Here is an 18394-nt window from a genome sequence, read left to right as displayed (position 1 = left end):
CCTGCCCGGCGCCGATTGGCAGCGGGCGGGTGACGTGCGCGCGCCCGGGGGATGCCGAGGGGGCGCGGGCGGCCGCGGGGACTGACGGGTATCGAGGCCCGCCTCGAAATCTCGATGCTGGAGAGGGCTCTTGCGGTGGGCCTTTTACGTCTGTAGACGCTGGAGGTCCGCAGAAAGGATACTGTGTCGGAGGAGGTAAAGCACAAGAGAGTGCTTTGTAACCGGGAAGTGCCTTTCAAAAGTGAGTTTCTCCTGGCGTCTCTTTTTACCTCGGCCCGTCTCGTCTCGGCCTCTTCCCAGCCGCGACCCCAGAACTGCAAATTCTCTTCAGAGCACCCTTCTCCTCTACCCGCCGCGGCGCCTAATTTCGCTCTCTTCCCTCTACAAGTCTTTTTGTTTGTTTGTTGTTGTTGTTTTAAAGAAGTTAAAATACTTCCGCTGAACTAGGAACTGCTTAAAGCTCTGCCCCTTGGCCATTTGGTATAATCCTGCTCCGAGACCTTGAAGTATTTGCCATTCAGACGAGACCCGTTAGAGTCCTTCCTTAGATAATCTTCAGTTCCTTCTAAAGATCTGTTCTTTTTTCGGTTACCTAAAACTGGGAAAGTGGTAAAAGAACATAAAGGCTTAGGGTTTCCTTTATTTCATGTTGCAGGACTTCTGCTACAAACTAAGGTATCCGTGAAGAACTTTAATTGTTGTTTAGAAAAAAAAAAGAGCGAAAGGAGGTAGCTCAAAAAAAAGAAGAGGAAAGGCGATAGCTTTAGTCCCTGGAAGCATCTTACTTGACATGACTTCGTTTCATGTTTTTGCTGAAGTAAGATATCCGAAGTAATTTTTATCTCAATACCCTGTCTCATTACCGTTCTGAACCCCGCTTGACCAGCAACATAAAACAATGAACTGCGCAAGGTCCAATATTGCATTTTGTATGACTCATTGTAACAACCAGCTGTAATATATAGGTTTTATCTTTTCCTTGGTGTTTCATGCTAAAGTGAGAAAGGGAAGGTTTTTTTTTAAAAGCATTCTCGAGACTGTTTACATTTAATATTTGTTACTGTCCTTCACTAAAAAAAATAACCATCAGCAAGAGGGTTAATTGAAATCTAGATAAGCCTATTTTCTATCATTTTACCCTGGTCAAAATTGTCAAAGTAAAATTACAATGGAAATTTCTACAAAGATGTTTAGATACAGGTTCATGTTCATGAGCTAGGATAGTGTAGAAGATGATTCACAAAGTGGTGATTAAAGGTTGGTGTTTACATTCGAGTTTCCTTTCAATTTCCTCTTAGGAGCTTACTTTTGGTTTGGTGGAAGAAGGACCCTGGAGCTTGTTGATGCTGAAAATGTTCATCTCAGACGTCCTTGTCCTTGAGCCTGTTCTCTTGGGGAGATGGCTGAGGTAGGGGTGGGTTGAGGGAGTGGGGCCATTAGGGGAAGACAAGTTGAGAGAAGGCCACTAAATATTTGTTTCTTAATTAGAGGCTTTGTTGTCTTGACAAGAGCGAAACAAGCTGTGTTCAGTGAGATTCTTAAGGTCTCTAAGAAGTTTTTCTTTATAGGAATAAAAAATACATACCTCAGTTAAAAGACAGAACATAGTAAAATGCTCAAGTGCCAAATGTATAAATTGATGTGACCAACACCCAGATCCACATATACAGAATACCAGACACCCCATAGAGCTTCTTTATGTCCCTGCTAACCACATCTTCTTACCACCACCAGCACCACCACCACTATTCTGTTTTGCTTTGCATGTTCTTGAATATCATATAAAAGGAATTTTACTGCATGTAGTTGTTTTTTTGTGACTGGCTTCCCTTGAGCAGTGGATACCAGATTTGCTATTTCTAAGTAGAAGAAATGGGATGAGCAGAAGTCTGTATGGACGAAACATTTTTCTTCTTGTCTTTCATCTTTTTTGTCTTAAAATTTAAAGATGTGTAGGCATACATTACCTATTTCTGATGCATTAAATGAGTTATGCTAATGACTAAAAGGAGATAGTTCCTAACCCCACCAATTAAAAAAATCCTTATTGTGCACTTTGGGAATATTTTCTTACATTCCCTTTACTTTAAATTTTAAATCCTGTTTTGTTTTAATTTTTAATTTGCATTTCATTTCCACAATCCTGCCTTCTTGGCAATACATGAAACAGAGGAGCTGAAGGTAATATTGTTCTAAACAGAAGTGGCAGGCTTATCTGACCATCTTCTGATGTAGTGTCCAACAAAATCTGGTTTTATTATAAGTGTTTGTTTCTTGTGTTTAGACCCCATCTTTAAAAGACAAAGTTATGGTCAGAAAAGGCAAGACAAAATAATATGTGGATAAGTTTAAAGAAGTTATTTAGTGTTAAGAACTTGAGTGAGGATTGGTAATCCTCTGCCTGCTTTATGTCCTAGCTAGGCCCAGATCTCTAATTTCTTTACATGCTTTCCTTTTATAAACTCATCTAGTCCGTGAATTCAAATATGATCAATAAGTTGATGTATCCCAAATCTCTGTTTCCAGCCCAGATGTCTCTAGTACTAATCCCAAACGCCTCCTGGACATCTCTGGGCATCTTTGCCCATTTTTCTATTGCTATACTCATCTTTTTCATTGATTTATGTTTTCTGGTTAATAATAACATTGTTGGTTATATTGTTGCCTCTCATCTTCCAGTCTGTGCCTTTTCTTTGGCCTTTGTTTGTGGTCTTTTCTTACACTGAAATTTAGTTTGAATGTAGTCACATTTATTCATCTTTTCCTTTATATTTTGTGCTTTGGGTGTCTGGTTTAAGAAATCCTCTCCTACCTCAAAATCACAAAGATATTCATTTATCTTTTTGCTAAAAGTTTTAAACTTTTATTCTTCATGTTTTATTCTTTTTTTAATCAACCTATTTTTGTGCATGAGGTAGAGATCTAATTTATTTTATTTATTTTATATATGAAAAATTAATTGTTCTAGCAGCATTTATTGAATAGTATAACTTTTCTTTTATGGTTTGTAATGTCATTGATTTCAAATCAGTTTTCCACACATCCATGGATTGTTTATTATTTTCCATTGGTCAATTTGTATGACCTCTATAACATAACCACACTATCATAATTGCTGCTGTTTTATAATAAGTGTTAATAGCCAGTAGGGTATTAACAATAGTTAATATTCATCTATTTTCTTCAAAATTTTCTAGGGAATGACAGGCCCTTTCCTACTATATATGAATTTCAGCATCATCTTGTTAAGTTCTATAAAAAACTTGAGTGTTAATTGAAAATTCATTAGGGCCTCAGCTTCTTCTCTGTAATATGCTGATAGTAATGGTTGTTATGACTATCTGTAATTAATTTTTTTAGTGTGCTTAATGAATGGTTATTATCAGCAGTATTCATCGTTGGCAATGAATGAGCATTACCTCTGGCTTTGAGATCTTAAATTCAGAAATCCTACCTTCTAACCACAACCTCATTTATTTGTTTATACATCGTCCACTCCTTTACTCCCACTAACCTTATTTCTTGACTTCTTCAAGATATTTAGTGTTGAAACCATCTCTATTTTTCTAGTCTGTCCGTCCAATCCCGGGTTTATTTTTTCCCATTCCTCACAAAAGTTGCTCTAAATCTTCACCATTCTATATTATTTTTAAGCCTTCTAATTGACACTATCAGGCTTGTTTTGGGCTCAGATAACCTTGATTTTTAGTTACTAGAGAATCTTTCTTCCCCATCATCTCTAAATGTGACTATAATTCCTCCTGTACTTAGTGTCTGCCCTGTCCTTTAAATTTAACTCCTCCCTATGTTCTAGAACTCATCCTCCAAGACCTTGCTCCATCAGTTACCTTCTCTCAGATTTTCATTTTCTTGTTCTCTACTGGCCCTACAAACTGGTGATTTCCAGGCTTTCACATTTCACCAACCAATAAATTTTTTAATTGAGGAAATCAACATGGGTTTGCCAACTTTATTTTGTCAAGAAAAGATATTTAAAAGTAGTATAATAAACAACAAAAAATGACTACCATCTGCTACTGGAAGGCAATATAGCATAATAGTTAAGACCACAAGATTCTGGAGCTAGACTGTTTAGACTAGAATTCTGGCTGTGCCAGGGTAAAATATATAACCTATAAGAATGAAGACAATACCTACTTCTTAAGGTTGTATTGTATATACTAATTCAGTGATTAACATATATGAAGCAACTAAAACAGTACCTGGCACATAGACATGCACAGTAGTGTTAGCTTTTATCTTTGTCATAATTATTATTTTTACATTGCTATCAACACATGTTTTTTTTTTCTTTCTTTTTTTTGGCTGCGTTTGGTCTTAGTTGCTGCGTGTGGGCTTTCTCTAGGTGCGGTGAGCAGAGGCTGCTCTTTGTTGCAGTGCACAGTCTTCTCATTGCGGTGCTTCTCTTGTTGCAGAGCGCGGGCTTCAGTAGTTGTGGCACGCAGACTCAGTAGTTGTGGTTCGCGGGCTCTAGAGCGCAGGCACAGTAGTTGTGGTGCACGGGCTTAGTTGCTCTGCAGCATGTGGGATCTTCCCAGAACAGGGCTTGAACCCGTATCCCCTGCATTGGCAGGCGGATTCTTAACCACTGTGCCACTAGGGAAGGCCCAACACACCTCTTTTATTGTCGCTGAACCTCATTTTGTTTCTTACAGTGGTTGCTCTAGGGCTGCACAGTCTGTATGATAGTGCAGTATGCCAGTGCTAATCACATGTGGCTCTTGGGGACCTAATTAAGATTGCTATAAGTATAAAATGCTTAAGAGGACCCGTGCTGATTTCTGGAGCTCATTTCCTATGTATCTCCCACCTCCCCTTTCCCTACTCTATGAAGATAACGAGTAGAGAGACAAAGAGTAAATTGTACAAGTTGATAGAAAAAAAGTTGATAGAGGTTTCATATGGTGCATACAGAGGTGAATGTGTTGGACTTAATAACAACTCTGGAAGCGAAAGGGTAATGGAGCAATGCTTCAAAATTCTGAAGGAAAATTACTTCTAATTTAGAATTCTGTATAAGTCACGCTGTCAATCAAATATAAGGCTAGAATAAAGTTATTTTCAATCCTGAAGTCTCTCAAATATACAGTTCATTCATCCTTTTTCAAGAAACTAATGGGGGATGGATACCACCTACGTGTGGATTAAACCAAGAAGAAGTAGGACATGTAATCAAGCAAATAAGAAGCCCAAAGTAAGAGAGAGGTAAAAGGAATTGGAGGTTGATAGATTGAAACAATAAGATGAAATTAATGGAACACCTAATATGTTTGAACAAATTGAGAGGAGACTTACCCTCCTGGGCTCAAATTAATGATTTAAGTTTGGGGTTAAATTAATGATTATTATGTGAGAAACTAAGCAAATTTTTTAAAAGGATTTCTATTAAATCTGTCAGTTTATGTGTTCAGACATTTTTAAAGGGATAAACAAAACTTTTTTAAAAAGAGGATTTTGATTTTGGTGTTCTTATATTATACTTCCCTTTTGTTTTTGAGGAACCACATTTTAACTGCCCACCTTACCCACAGTGTTAAGAGGAAATGCAGCAAACTGGAAATAAAAGCAAAACTAGAGAAACAAATTTGGTATCTTTAAATTAATAACAAATGGTAAAACTATTTAAAAGTCTTCTTCCATAATGCTTGTGGTGCTAAAAACAAGCAGTATATAGAATTGCCTAATAGAAAATTCCTAGAGACACTTGGTAGAATAGAGTGAACTTGGAAAAAACCTTTCTATTCTGTAATTTCTATGAGTGTGTATTGAGATGCCACTTTTGTAGTCACTGACTAGAAAAAGATTATAGTTAAAAAGTAAATAGATACAAAATTTATGTATACATACATAATAAAGAGCTTAATTCTATGTAGATCTTTGAAGCTTCTTTTTCTTTTTCGGAAGCCACCTTTTTTGTCTTAGAAATTCCACGCTTACTGTAATCTTGATACATAATCATTAAAAAAATAAGGTAGAATCTTATTTACCTCAGGAGTTTATGGAACTAGCCTACTCCAAGTGCTGATGAACTAGGAACTAAAGAAAACAGGAATCTGATATGCTTTGTGATACCACTGTGCGTTTAATAATATGTTGCTTTATATTATCTAACTTTTGAATTTATATTTGCCTTTGAGCTTGTAAACTCAAAGATAGCTGCATTTTATATAGAATAACACTATTCAGATTGAGTGCACCCAATATATCTTGTTAATGACTGTTATGTTTAGAAAATATGTAGGTTGTAAAAATCTGGAAGTAAACAGTTTAAGTACATAAGCCACACCAAGTATATTAGATGGATAATTTCCTGGTTCCTCCATGTCATGTTAACTTAAAAAATGTTTAACATGTCATTTATGGCTATTCGCATCTTTTCAGCCACATCTCTCTTTTGTCCACTTAATTCTTAAGCATTTTTTTTTTCCTACTCCTGGTTAACATACTATTTTTGACATATTACTTCTTTAAATCAGAAACTTTAAATTCCACTTAAGATTTTCTGAGGTGCAATTTTCTTAGGTATTAGCAAATCTAATAGTTCAAACTAATTTCATTTGCTACCTTAGCACTAATCATTTTTTAAAATTTATTTTATTTACAATTTTTTATTTTTGATTGCATTGGGTCTTTGTTGCTGCGCACAGGCTTTCTCTAGTTGCGGCAAGTCGGGGCTACTCTTAGTTGCCGTGTGGGGGCTTCTTATTGCAGTGGCTTCTCTTGTTGTGGAGCACAGGCTCTAGGTGCGCAGGCTTCAGTAGATGTGGCTCACGGACTCAGTAGTTGTGGCTGGCAGGCTCTAGAGCACAGGCTCAGTAGTTGTGGCGCACGGGCTTAGTTGCTCCGCAGCATGTGGGATCTTCCCAGACCAGGGCTTGAACCTGTGTCCCCTGCATTGGCAGGCAGATTCTTAACCACTGCGCCACCAGGGAAGCCTAGCACTAATCATTTTATGCCTGGACCGTAGCAACAACCTGCCCAATATTTGACTTTGAGCCTCCAACTCTAAAATACTCTATGCAAAGCTTTAAAAATAGTTTTCCTAAATGAAGGTTTTTTGGTTTTTTTTTTTTAATAGACTTTATTTTTTAGAGCAGTTCTAGGTTTGTAGAAAAATTGGGCAGAAAATACAGAGAATTTCCATATGACACTTCACATACACGTACACACCCAGTTTCTCCTATTATTTATGTCTCGCATTAGTGTGGCACATTTGTTACAGTTGATAAACCAATATTGATTCATTACTATTAAAGTCCATAGTTTACATTTTAGGGTTCACTCTTTGTGTCATACAGTTCTGTAGGTTTTGACAAATGCATAGTTTCACGTATCTAACGTTGTGTTATAACAGAATAGTTTAATTGCCCTAAAAATGCCCTGCGTTCTACCTATTCATCCCTGCCCCTCCCATCCCACACCCCTGGCAACCACTGATCTTTTTATTATCACTATAATTTTGCCTTTTAAATGAGATTTTTACTGTCCTTCAAAACCTGTATCTCTAAAGTAGATACATATATGTGAAAAAAAGCAAGTTGCAGAAAATTTGTATAAAATCCTATTTATAGATTTTTAAAACTATACACATTCACACATTTGATTATGCATAGGACATTTCTGGAAGGAGACACAGAAAAATGATTATTTCTATGGAAAGGAAGAGTTAATGAGGTCTTTAACTTTCTACTTTTATTTAAATTTCTTACCATGTACAATATTATTTTATAATTTTAAATTATTTATTTATTTATTTTTTGCGGTACGCGGGCCTCTCACTGTTGTGGCCTCTCCCGTTGCGGAGCACAGGCTCTGGACGAGCAGACTCAGCGGCCATGGCTCATGGGCCCAGCCGCTCCGCGGCATGTGGGATCTTCCCGGACCGGGGCACGAACCTGTGTCCCCTGCATCGGCAGGCGGACTCTCAACCACTGCACCACCAGGGAAGCCCATAAACTCATATTTTTATACCTAATATTCTCTTATGACCGTTTTATGATTTCTTGTTCCTTCTTCACACATTAGTAACCTCCCACTCAGCATCTTCTTGACTCCTGTCTTAGGCTCAGTTTCGTTTTAAAATTAGGGTCACAATTTTTATTCACCCTTTTAAGCAGTTGCAATCTGCTTTACCTGCTTTATTTTTATAAGCAATTATTACCTTCTAAAATGGTTTAATGGTTAGTTAGATATTTAGGTGTTTGTATGTTTTTGTCTCTGTGCCCCAGGCCACTTTGCACCACTAGAAAGTACACAAAGATTTTTGCCTGTCTTGTTCACTGATGAATCCTCAGTGCCTGACAGTTCATAGGTGCACAATAAAAATCTTTTGAATGAATAATTGGATTGTTTTTAAACTATTAAATTTGAATTGTTTTTTAAAATTAAATATCTGTTCCTATAATTCTGTTTCAGTTGGTATATGTTGTTTAATTTGTTGTGTCATATGGTGATCATACTCCTGAGGTGTCTAGATATTTTGGTTCACAGGCTCATGTTCTCTACTGCTCTCTCTCATAATGGATGTGGAGGATAAGCAAAAGGGTAGACCCTAGTTTTACCCCTTCCCACAAGTTGAAGGAATAGAGAGCGGAAGGCTCCAGGCACCACAGAAGAGTATAGTGCTCTATCTCTGTTGGTTCCTGTTTCACTGGACAACTCCTTTAGTAAAGATTTGCCTTGAAATTCGTAATTCAACAGCAGAAGGCTGTTGTAATCCACCAAAACCCTGGAGGTTTGGGGAAGGAATGGTGGAGTGACTGTCCACCGCTCTAGAATATCTGGTCAGCCCACACGCTTTTTCATCAGCAGCTCACTTTAACAGACATTATTCTATGCCGGGAAGCCTGATCTGTTGCTGATGATTTGTGTAGTAATCAGTTGTCTGGAACTGATTGTCCCAAAGTGGGATGATCAGTGGGGGAGTGGCAGGAACAATACTTAAAAACTTCTGACCCTAACTAGGGTTTCTTCACAGTTTTTGATTTTATTCCTCAAGCCCTTACTTCCTTTCTGTACCTACCCAGGGTTAATTTGGAGGGAGGAAGCCAGCATCCCTTACTAGATCTCTATTTTCTCAGGAACCGTACATAAGAAACCCACTTTAAATATAAAGACACAAATAGGTTAAAAGTAAAAGAATGGAGAAAGATCTACTATGCTAATGCTCATCAAAGGAAAGTGTAGTTGCTATATGCAGACAAAACGGACTTCAGAACAAGGAAAATTATCAGTGATAGGAAAGGTCATTACATAATGATAAAGAAGTCAATGCTCCAAAAAGATGCAGCAACCTTTAATGTGTGTATGTCTAACAACAGAGCCTTAAGACAGCTAAGGCAAAAACTGAGAGAACTTCAAGGAGAAATAAACGAATCCACTATTATAGCTGGAGACTTCATCACCCCTCTTTCAGTAATCAATAGATCTAGCAGGCAGAAAATCTGTGAGGATATAGTTGAACTCTGTAGTACCATCAGTCAACTGATTGACATTTATAGAATACTTAACCCAACAACAGCAGAATACACGTTCTTCTAAAAGAGACATTTATCAGTGTAAGAAATAACTTGTATGCAAAAATATAAACATAGTTAAAGTTAATAGGTATATAATACATTTAGAAAAATATGTACAGTGAAGTTTAACATCTGTAATATTAAAAGAGCTCTTAGAAATTCACATCAAGGGAACAAGCAGGGACTTCCCTGGTGGCTCAGAGGTTAAGAATCCGCCTGCCAATGCAGGGCACACAGGTTTGACCCCTGGTCCAGTAAAATCCCACATGCCGTGGAGCAACTAAGCCCGTGTGCCACAACTACTGTGCCTGTGCTCTAGAGCCCGCAAGCCACAACTACTGAGCCGGCATGCTCTAGGGCCCACGTGCTGCAACTACTGAGCCCGTATGCTGCAACTACTGAAGCCTGTGCTCCGCAACAAGATAAGCCACCGCATGAGAAGCCCACACACAACGAAGAGTAGCCTCCTCTCGCCACAACTAGAGAAAGCCCGTGTGCAGCAACAAAGACCCAATGCAGCCAAAAAAAGAAAAGATACACACAGTATGGGACCACTTTGTAAATTCCAAAAAAAAAAGATATTAAAAAAAAAAGGGAGCAAGCAATTCTACAGAAAAATGGGTGGGCAAAGAATACGAACTCAGCAAATGGTAAATCCAAATGTGAAAAGATGCTCAAAATCAGAAGAAATCATGGGCTTCCCTGGTGGTGCAGTGGTTGAGAGTCCGCCTGCTGATGCGGGGGACGCGGGTTTGTGCCCCGGTCCGGGATGATCCCACATGCCGCGGAGCGGCTGGGCCCGTGAGCCATGGCTGCTGGGCCTGCGCGTCCGGAGCCTGTGCTCCACAATGGGAGAGGCCACAACAGTGAGAGGCCCGCGTACCGCCAAAAAAAAAAAAAGAAGAGAAGAAATCAGGAAACTGCAAACTAAAATAATGAGATGCCAATTAGGCCTATGTAACAGATTGGCAAACCTTTTTTTTTTTTATTCAACTAACATTTATTAAGTGTCAGTTTATTAAGTGACAGAGCTAATCTAGTGCTCACCAAAGCATTGTGAAGCAGATCTTATCCCTGTTTTACAGTTGAAGAAAGAGGATCAGATAGTTAAATTGACTTGACAAAAATCACATAAAGGAAACTGGGGAATTCACTCTACTGGAACTATTTTTCTTTTTCTTTTCCTTTTGAGGAGCAATTCATTCAAATGTAATGTGTGTTTGTGTATCTAGATAGGTGGATAGGTATTTATGTTTTGAGTTGAAGTTTCCCCCACATATCTGCCATCCACCCATTTCCCATGCCAACACCACTCGTCTCACAACCACTTTGATTAGTTTCTCAAGTATTTCCCAGAGCTTTTTTATACAAATATGAGTTTATTTTATTCTCCTTAAAAAAAAGAAAAAAAGCAAAGGTTATAATAATGCACTGTGTTCCACAACTCAGAGTTATGTAAGTAGCTCCATAATGAGAGTTCTTATCCTTTAACAGCTGCATTGTATTTCACTACAAGAATACCAGAATATATTTTACCAGCCCTTATGATGGATATTTGCATTGATTTCAGTCTTTTGCTTTTGAAAACAGTGTAGTAATGAATAATACTGTTTATAATTTTGTCTCACATGTTCAAGATTTCACAGAAATAAGATTGCTGGATCAAAGGGTATGTAATGTGTGTGGGATTTTGATAGATATTGCCAGATTTCCCTGTGTTATATAAACAACATGGAAGAGTGACCCCACAGCATTGTCATTAGAGTATGTTATCAAACTTTTGGATTTGGGACTGATAAGTGAAAATGTTTAATCTTAGTGTAGTATTATGCATTTCTCCTGTTACAAGTGAAGTGAGACATCTTTTCAGAATGGGCAAAATGTTAAATGACCAACAGCACCTGTTGCCAGTAGGGATCCAACTAAAAGGGTATTATACATTGCTGGTATAAATGTGAACTTTTTCAACCTATTTGCAAAACAGTCTGGCAACCTGTGTTAAAATGTTTTAAACTACAAATATCTTTTGTCCTAGCTACATCATTCTTGCGAATCTGTCCTATAGGTATAAAATACTACGTAAGGGTCTATCTGTGAGAATATTCACTGTAGTATCATCCATAGTATCAAAAAACAAGTAACAAAATGAAAGCTCATTAATAGGAAAATGGTTGAATTAATTACAGTTTTTGTATCTTATGGAAAGGAATAAATTAAAGCAGTATGAGTTGAATTGTGATTTCCACAAGATATTGGGTTAGCCAAAAAGTTGATTCAATTTTTTCTGTAAGACAGCTCTAATAGCGCTTAGCTGTCTTTAACTTCATTCAAAACAATTTTGTTAGATTGTATGTGACAGCTGTCATATCAGTGTGCATTTAAAAAAACTTATCAAAATTGGTGAATTTTTAAAAAATATTTATTTGGTTGCACTGGGTCTTAGTTGTGGTGGGCTCCTTAGTTGCAGCACGTGGGCTCCTTAGTTGCAGCAGGCAGGCTTCTTAGTTGCAGCTCACCAGGTCCTTAGTTGCGGCAGGTGGGCTCCTTAGTTGTGGCATGTGAACTCTTAGTTGCGGCATGCATATGGGATCTGGTTCCCTGACCAGGGATTGAACTCCAGTCCCCTGCATTGGGAGTGCAGAGTCTTAACCACTGTGCCACCAGGCAAGTCCCAAAATTGATGAATTTTTATGTAGCCATTTTAATATTGAAGATGGAAGAAAACAACATTTTCAGCATATTATGCTTTATTATTTCAAGAAAGGTAAAAACGCAACTGAAATGCAAAAAAAGATTTGTGCAGTATATGGAGAAGGTGCTGGGACTGATCGAACATGTCAAAAGTGGTTTGCGAACTTTTGTGCTGGAGATTTCTCACTGGATGATGCTCCATGGTTGGGTACATCAGTTGAAGTTGATAGCAATCAAATCTAGACATTAATTGAGAACAGTCAACGATATTGCTAGAGGGAAATAGCCGACATACTCAAAATATCCAAATCAAGCGTTGAAAATCATTTGCACCAGCTTGGTTATGTTAATCGCTTTGATGTTTGGGTTCCACATAAGTTAAGTGAAAAAAACCTTCTTGACCGTATTTCCGCATGTGATTCTCCACTGAAACATTACGAAAATGTTCCGTTTTTAAAACAAATTGTGATGGGTGATGAAAAGTGGATACTGTACAATAATGTGGAATGGAAGAGATCGTGGGGCAAGTGAAATGAACCACACCAAAGGCGGGTCTTCATCCAGAGAAGGTGATGTGTGTATATGGTGGGATTGAAAGGTAGTCTATTATGAGCTCCTTCTGGAAAACCAAACGATTAATTCCAACAAGTACAGCCTCCAGTTAGACCAACTGAAAGCAGCACTTGACGAAAAGCGTCCAGAATTAGTCAACAGAAAACGCATAACCTTCCATCAGCAAGACCGCATGTTTCTTTGATGACCAGGCAAAAACTGTTCCAGCTTGGCTGGGAAGTTTTGATTCATCCGCCATATTCACCAGACATTGCACCTTCGGATTTCCATTTATTTCGGTCTTTACAAAATTCTCTTAATGGAAAAAATTTCAATTCCCTGGAAGACTGTAAAAGGCCTATGGAACAGTTCTTTGCTCAAAAACATAAAAAGTTTTGGGAAGATGGAATTATGAAGTTGCCTGAAAAATGGCAGAAGTTAGTGGAACAAAACGGTGAATACGTTGTTCAATAAAGTTCTTGGTAAAAATGAAAAATGTGTCTTTTATTTTTACTTAAAAGCTGAAGGAGCTTTTTGGCCAATCCAACACTACTGCTTAAATGAGAAAAAAACAAGATGAAGAAAAGTGTGTATAATATGATCCCAGTCTATAAAACATAATCGTCAACACACATAAATGGTTTGCATATTTGTGTTTGTGCCTGTTTACACTCAAAATATTTATATTTGTAGATGTATATATACACACATGAGTATTTGTATATAACTATATGGGGGGAATAATGGAAAATACATATTACTTGGGATATAGGTTTGGTTGCTTTAAGGCCGAAATAGTAATGACTTAAATAAGATGGAAGGTTTTTTTTTTCTGTTCCGTAACAGTCCAGAAATAATCAGTTCAAGATTGATACAGCAGCCTCAGGTGTTAGGGATCCAGGCTTGTTAATCAGCTATACTCAATATGCGGCTTCTATTTCATGGCCTAAGGTGGTTGTTCCAGCTCCTGCCAAGATGTATCTGGGAATGGGAAATGGAAAAACAGTATACCTCTTCTTTTTAAGGGCATGTCACAGAATTTGCAGCCATCATTTCCACTTATAGCCCATGGGCCAAAATGTAGTCACATGGCCAGACCTCCAAGGGAAGCTAGGAAATATTGTCCTTGCCTGTGTAGCAATGTACCAAGCCAAAACTTGGGGGTTCTAATACTAAAGGATGAGGGAGAAGAAGGGACACTGAGAGACAATAGCAGTCTCTGCCATAATAGACTAGATTATCTATTCCTGCATTACAAATCAACCACAAAATTTAATGGCTTAAGACAATAATGATTTATTATTTCTCACCATGCTGTGTTTTGGCTATAAAGTTTTTCTGTTGGTTTTCTCTGGGCTCATTCACATGGCTCCCTTCACATGGTCTTTCATCCCAGACTTATTCACAGCATAGTGGCCCAGGGCAGTGTTCCAAAAGGTGAAAAAGGAACTGTAAAGCCTTTCTAAACCTCATCCAAAGAAGTTGCACAGAGTCACAGCTTCTGCATTCTGTGGTCAAAACAAGTCCCAAGGCTAGCCTAGATTCAAGAAATGGGGAAATAAACTACCTTTTCTTAGTTAAGGTGGCAAAGGCATATTGCAAAAAGGCATAAACAAAGGAGGCATGATTCATTGGGAGCAAATATTGTAACAGTCTAACATGACATTTTTACACTTATATGTGTATGTAAATTTTTGTTTGCGTATTCAAAGAAATGTAAATAAGTACTGTTATAATGAGTTAAATTCATGGTGAGCAGATACAAATATGACCACATCACTCTCTTGCTTATTATTGCCTTACAGATTAAAGCCCAAGCCCCTTAGCCTGTACCACTTCTACTGTATTATACTGTCTCCCAGGAAATGTATTGAAAACCAAGCAGAAAGATAAGTCTAGCTGAAGTTGTTGGGCTTCAAGTAAGTTGTGGAATCTGAACTGGGCGTTGAAGGAAGAAGTGTTTGAACTGATGGAGAAGGGCAAGTAGGCATAACCAGTAGTTCCTAATCTTATTAGGACCACCCTTTTAAAAAACTGAAATACAGCATACTGCAGAAATAAATGAAGTATCTATCATAAAGTAAAAATATTCCTCTATCCATCACCCAGGAAATAGAATATCACCAGTTACATGGAAACCTCTTATGTGACCTCCCAGTAACAATCCTGCCCATCCTCCCCAAATGTAACCACTCATTCTAATTTCTAACCATAGATTAGTTTTGCCTGGTTTTGAATCATACATGAGAGATTAAATATGCATTTCACCATTATATTTGTAAGATTCATCTGTTGTTTGTAGAAGTAGTTTGTTCGTATTCATTGCTATATTCCATTATGTGGATAAAATAAATATATCCATTCTGTTGTAGCTATTTGGGTTTTTTCTACTTTGGGGCTACTAACAAATAATGGTACCACAAGCATTCTTTCATATGTCACTTGGTGTACGTGGGCAGACATTTCTATTGAGAGAGTACATAGGGTTAAAATTCCTTGGTCATTGAGGTAGATTCAAACTGTAAAGAATGACAGTTTTCGAAAGTTTATGTTTTTTATATCCTCCCCAGCAGTATATGAAAGTTTCATGTTCTCCACACCCTAGGCAACACTTAGTATTGTCAGTTTTGTTTTTTTTTTTAAGCCATTCTGATAGGTGTGTAGTGGTATCTCATTTGGCATTAATTTGCATTTACCTGATGTCTATTGAGCTTGAACACCATCTTACATTATTTGCCATTTGGGGATCCTCTTTTTTTTAAGTGCTTGTTCAAGTCACTTATCCATATTTCTGTTGGGTTGTCATTCTTTTCCTTATTGAACTTTAGGACTTCTTTATGTACTCTGGATATGAGTTCTTGGTCAAATATATGTGCACCAAATATCCTTCCCCATAACATGGTTTGTCTTTTCATTTCCTTAATAGCATCTTTTGGAAAAAAGTTCTTAAGTTTAATATATTTTACCAATCTTTTCCTTTCTTATTTTGAGTGTGCTTTCTATTTCTTTTTATAACCCTAATTGATAGATTAATTGGTACCAGGAGTTATCACAGGAAATGGATCCTCACAATGGGCTTCTGGGATTGGCTTATATGCACACATACACACACATGTAAAATCAATCACAAGGATAACCTCATTGCTATAGGTACAAGGACCACAGGTTATAATCCATGGCTTACAGTACTGTTGTGATGACCATTAATAGCATGGGATGGAGTGAAGATGGAGGGGAGGGGAGAGAAAGTATCACCATGGTAATCATAGTAATTATAAAGATTCTGAACCCACCAGGCTTCTCTTATGGTCCTAAACACATTGTACATAGGAAAAAGAAAAATATGAAAACTATTAATATATAGTTAAGAATGCTTGTAGGGGATCAGAACTCCTCCACTGTAGCTTTGAAGGAGTCCTTCATCTTCTGTAATCAGTGGGCAGATAAGGTAGATTCGTAGTACTAATTAAATGCTCAGTTCTTCCAGTTTTCTTACACTAAGGTTAGCATTGATGGGAAAGGAGTGGGCCCTGAGACACAGAATGGGGATAGTTGGGCAGACAAGAAAGAAGCTGAGAACTCTGAACCTTCATATTCCCCTGAACTTCCTTTGCTCTCAGAGGAAACCAGCCTCCTCTGCATAGAGGCTTTCAGTGACTACATTTGGGGCAGCTCTCTTATAAGTTGATTCCTATTGTCCTCAGAATTTACCCTCACCACCTCCCAGTTCCATCCCAACATAGCCTCCCCATCAGGGAAGTATGCATCCTGCTCTGGCAAGAGACTACCTACAGAGGAGTTTAAGACCTTGTCGTTTTGACCAGCAGGAACCTGGGGAGTATATATAGAAGTGGGTTCTAAGGGTGTTACACCGAGGGAAAGTAGACATAAGGTTTAATCAAGGCAAACTTACCTGAGAATTAAGATTTAATATGTTGGCATTAATAGTTTGCTAGGATGAGCCTTGGACTCAGTAACTGCCTACAAATAATAAATGGCTCCCAAAATAAAAAATAAAAATAAACGGCCTACAAATAAAATTTGAAATAATAATTTCAGAATATCAGAAATCCCCTGGCATACCATAGAGGAAGGAGTACAGTGGCTCCTTAGCCATCCTCAACTTTCACCAAGTCATTAAAAAATGCATTGGTGGGGCTTCCCTGGTGGCACAGTGGTTGAGAGTCCGCCAGCCGATGCAGGGGACGCGGGTTCGTGTCCTGGTCTGGGAAGGTCCCAGATGCCGCGGAGCGGCTGGGCCCGTGAGCCATGGCCGCTGAGCCTGTGCGTCCGGAGCCTGTGCTCCGCAACGGGAGAGCCCAAGACAGTGAGAGGCCCGCGTACGAAAAAAAAAAAAGCATTGGTGATGGGAGCACCAGCATTCCCAAAGAGCTCTGAAGTGGTTCTCCTTTGTTTGCAAAAATGATGGTGATGAAAGCTGTGGTAGAATTGAGTTTCCTGATCTCAGTGGGAATAAAGAAGTCTAAAGTGGTAGAGATCATATGATAGCGTACAACCGTCAGAGACAAGGTGGGCACAATTACCATAATAAGCCAAAAACGAAAATGTGAACAAGAGTGTTTTGACCCACAGGGAAAAGTAGTAATGGATACTAAATGATCTTGAGGTCCCTGGAAATAAAATAGATTAACCTATTAAGGTGCTGCTTGACATATTTAGGTGGAAAAATTCTGAGATGTAGACTAACTTGTGTTATTACAGTTAAATTGGTACTTCCTGATGATCGGGAGAGATTTGGTCCTTTAGCGGAGGAACCTGCAATGCAGCCACAGTGGTATAACCATGAATCTTCCCCTAACCCACTGGTTTCCAAACTTGTCTGCACATAAGAAGACCTTAGAATTCTAAAGCCAAGGGCACACCCCAAGCCAATTAACTCATATAAGTTCTGTGGATGAGACCCAGGCACTTGTATTTTTAAAGCTCCCCAGGTAATTCCAGTGAGCAAGTTAGGGAATCACTGCCCTAATCCTTCTCTGGTGGCTATTTATTGGTTAAATAGGGGGCCTAAGAAAGTCAAGTGACAGATGGAGTCCTGGCCAGAGTCTAGCTAACAGTGAGCCCAGAGAGACCCACACTGGTTATTTCTCCAGCCCCAGATGTGTAGTAAGAATAAATATATTTTAATAATTGAAGCAATCTTCATTTTGGTTTTCTGACCAATAGATTGAGCATTATGGTAGGAAGGACTACATAGAAGTTCAGAATTGCTTGTTACCACTCCCTCCCAAGACAGTAAAAGAAAAGCAGTACAGAAGTTAGTGCCCCCATGCGGGCATGGTGATTCATACCAGATTCCCATTTAAATTCCCTGTGTGGTAACCAGATGGGTAGTGAGAAATGACAGTGGATTGTTGCAAAGCTTAATCAGGTGGGGTGCCAACTGCAGCTATCCAGGTGTGGTACCTGCACTGGAGGAAGTTAGTACAGACTGCGACCTGGTACACAGGTACGGATCTGGAAACGCGCTCTGCCCCGCCCCCACCCGATTCCAGTCAGGAAAGAAAGCCAAAAGCAGATTGCGTTTAACTGGCAGGGACAACAGTACACCCTGTCTTGTCTCAGGGCTGTGTCAGCTTTCCTGTTGTCTC

At 38.6% G+C, this 18394-nt stretch overlaps 2 long non-coding RNA genes across 2 annotated transcripts in view; one reads left to right on the top strand and one right to left on the bottom strand.

Annotated features, from left to right (window-relative positions):
• Positions 1-4: 4 nt before the first annotated feature.
• The window catches only part of LOC117195880 (uncharacterized), a 35491-nt gene continuing 17101 nt past the window's right edge, over positions 5-18394 (top strand). The window contains exons 1-2 of the long non-coding RNA XR_004475773.2: positions 5-241; positions 1299-1408. This is a non-coding gene — a long non-coding RNA (uncharacterized LOC117195880). The remainder of the gene's footprint in view (positions 242-1298; positions 1409-18394) is intronic.
• The window catches only part of LOC125964171 (uncharacterized), a 29238-nt gene continuing 21358 nt past the window's right edge, over positions 10515-18394 (bottom strand). The window contains exon 2 of the long non-coding RNA XR_007476827.1: positions 10515-13337. This is a non-coding gene — a long non-coding RNA (uncharacterized LOC125964171). The remainder of the gene's footprint in view (positions 13338-18394) is intronic.

This window comes from Orcinus orca, chromosome 4 (genome assembly GCF_937001465.1).
Source record: "Orcinus orca chromosome 4, mOrcOrc1.1, whole genome shotgun sequence".
In the NCBI taxonomy this organism is placed as follows: Eukaryota; Metazoa; Chordata; class Mammalia; order Artiodactyla; family Delphinidae; genus Orcinus; species Orcinus orca.
Note: the sequence above shows the minus strand (reverse complement) of the source record. Positions and strands in the feature narration are given on the sequence as shown.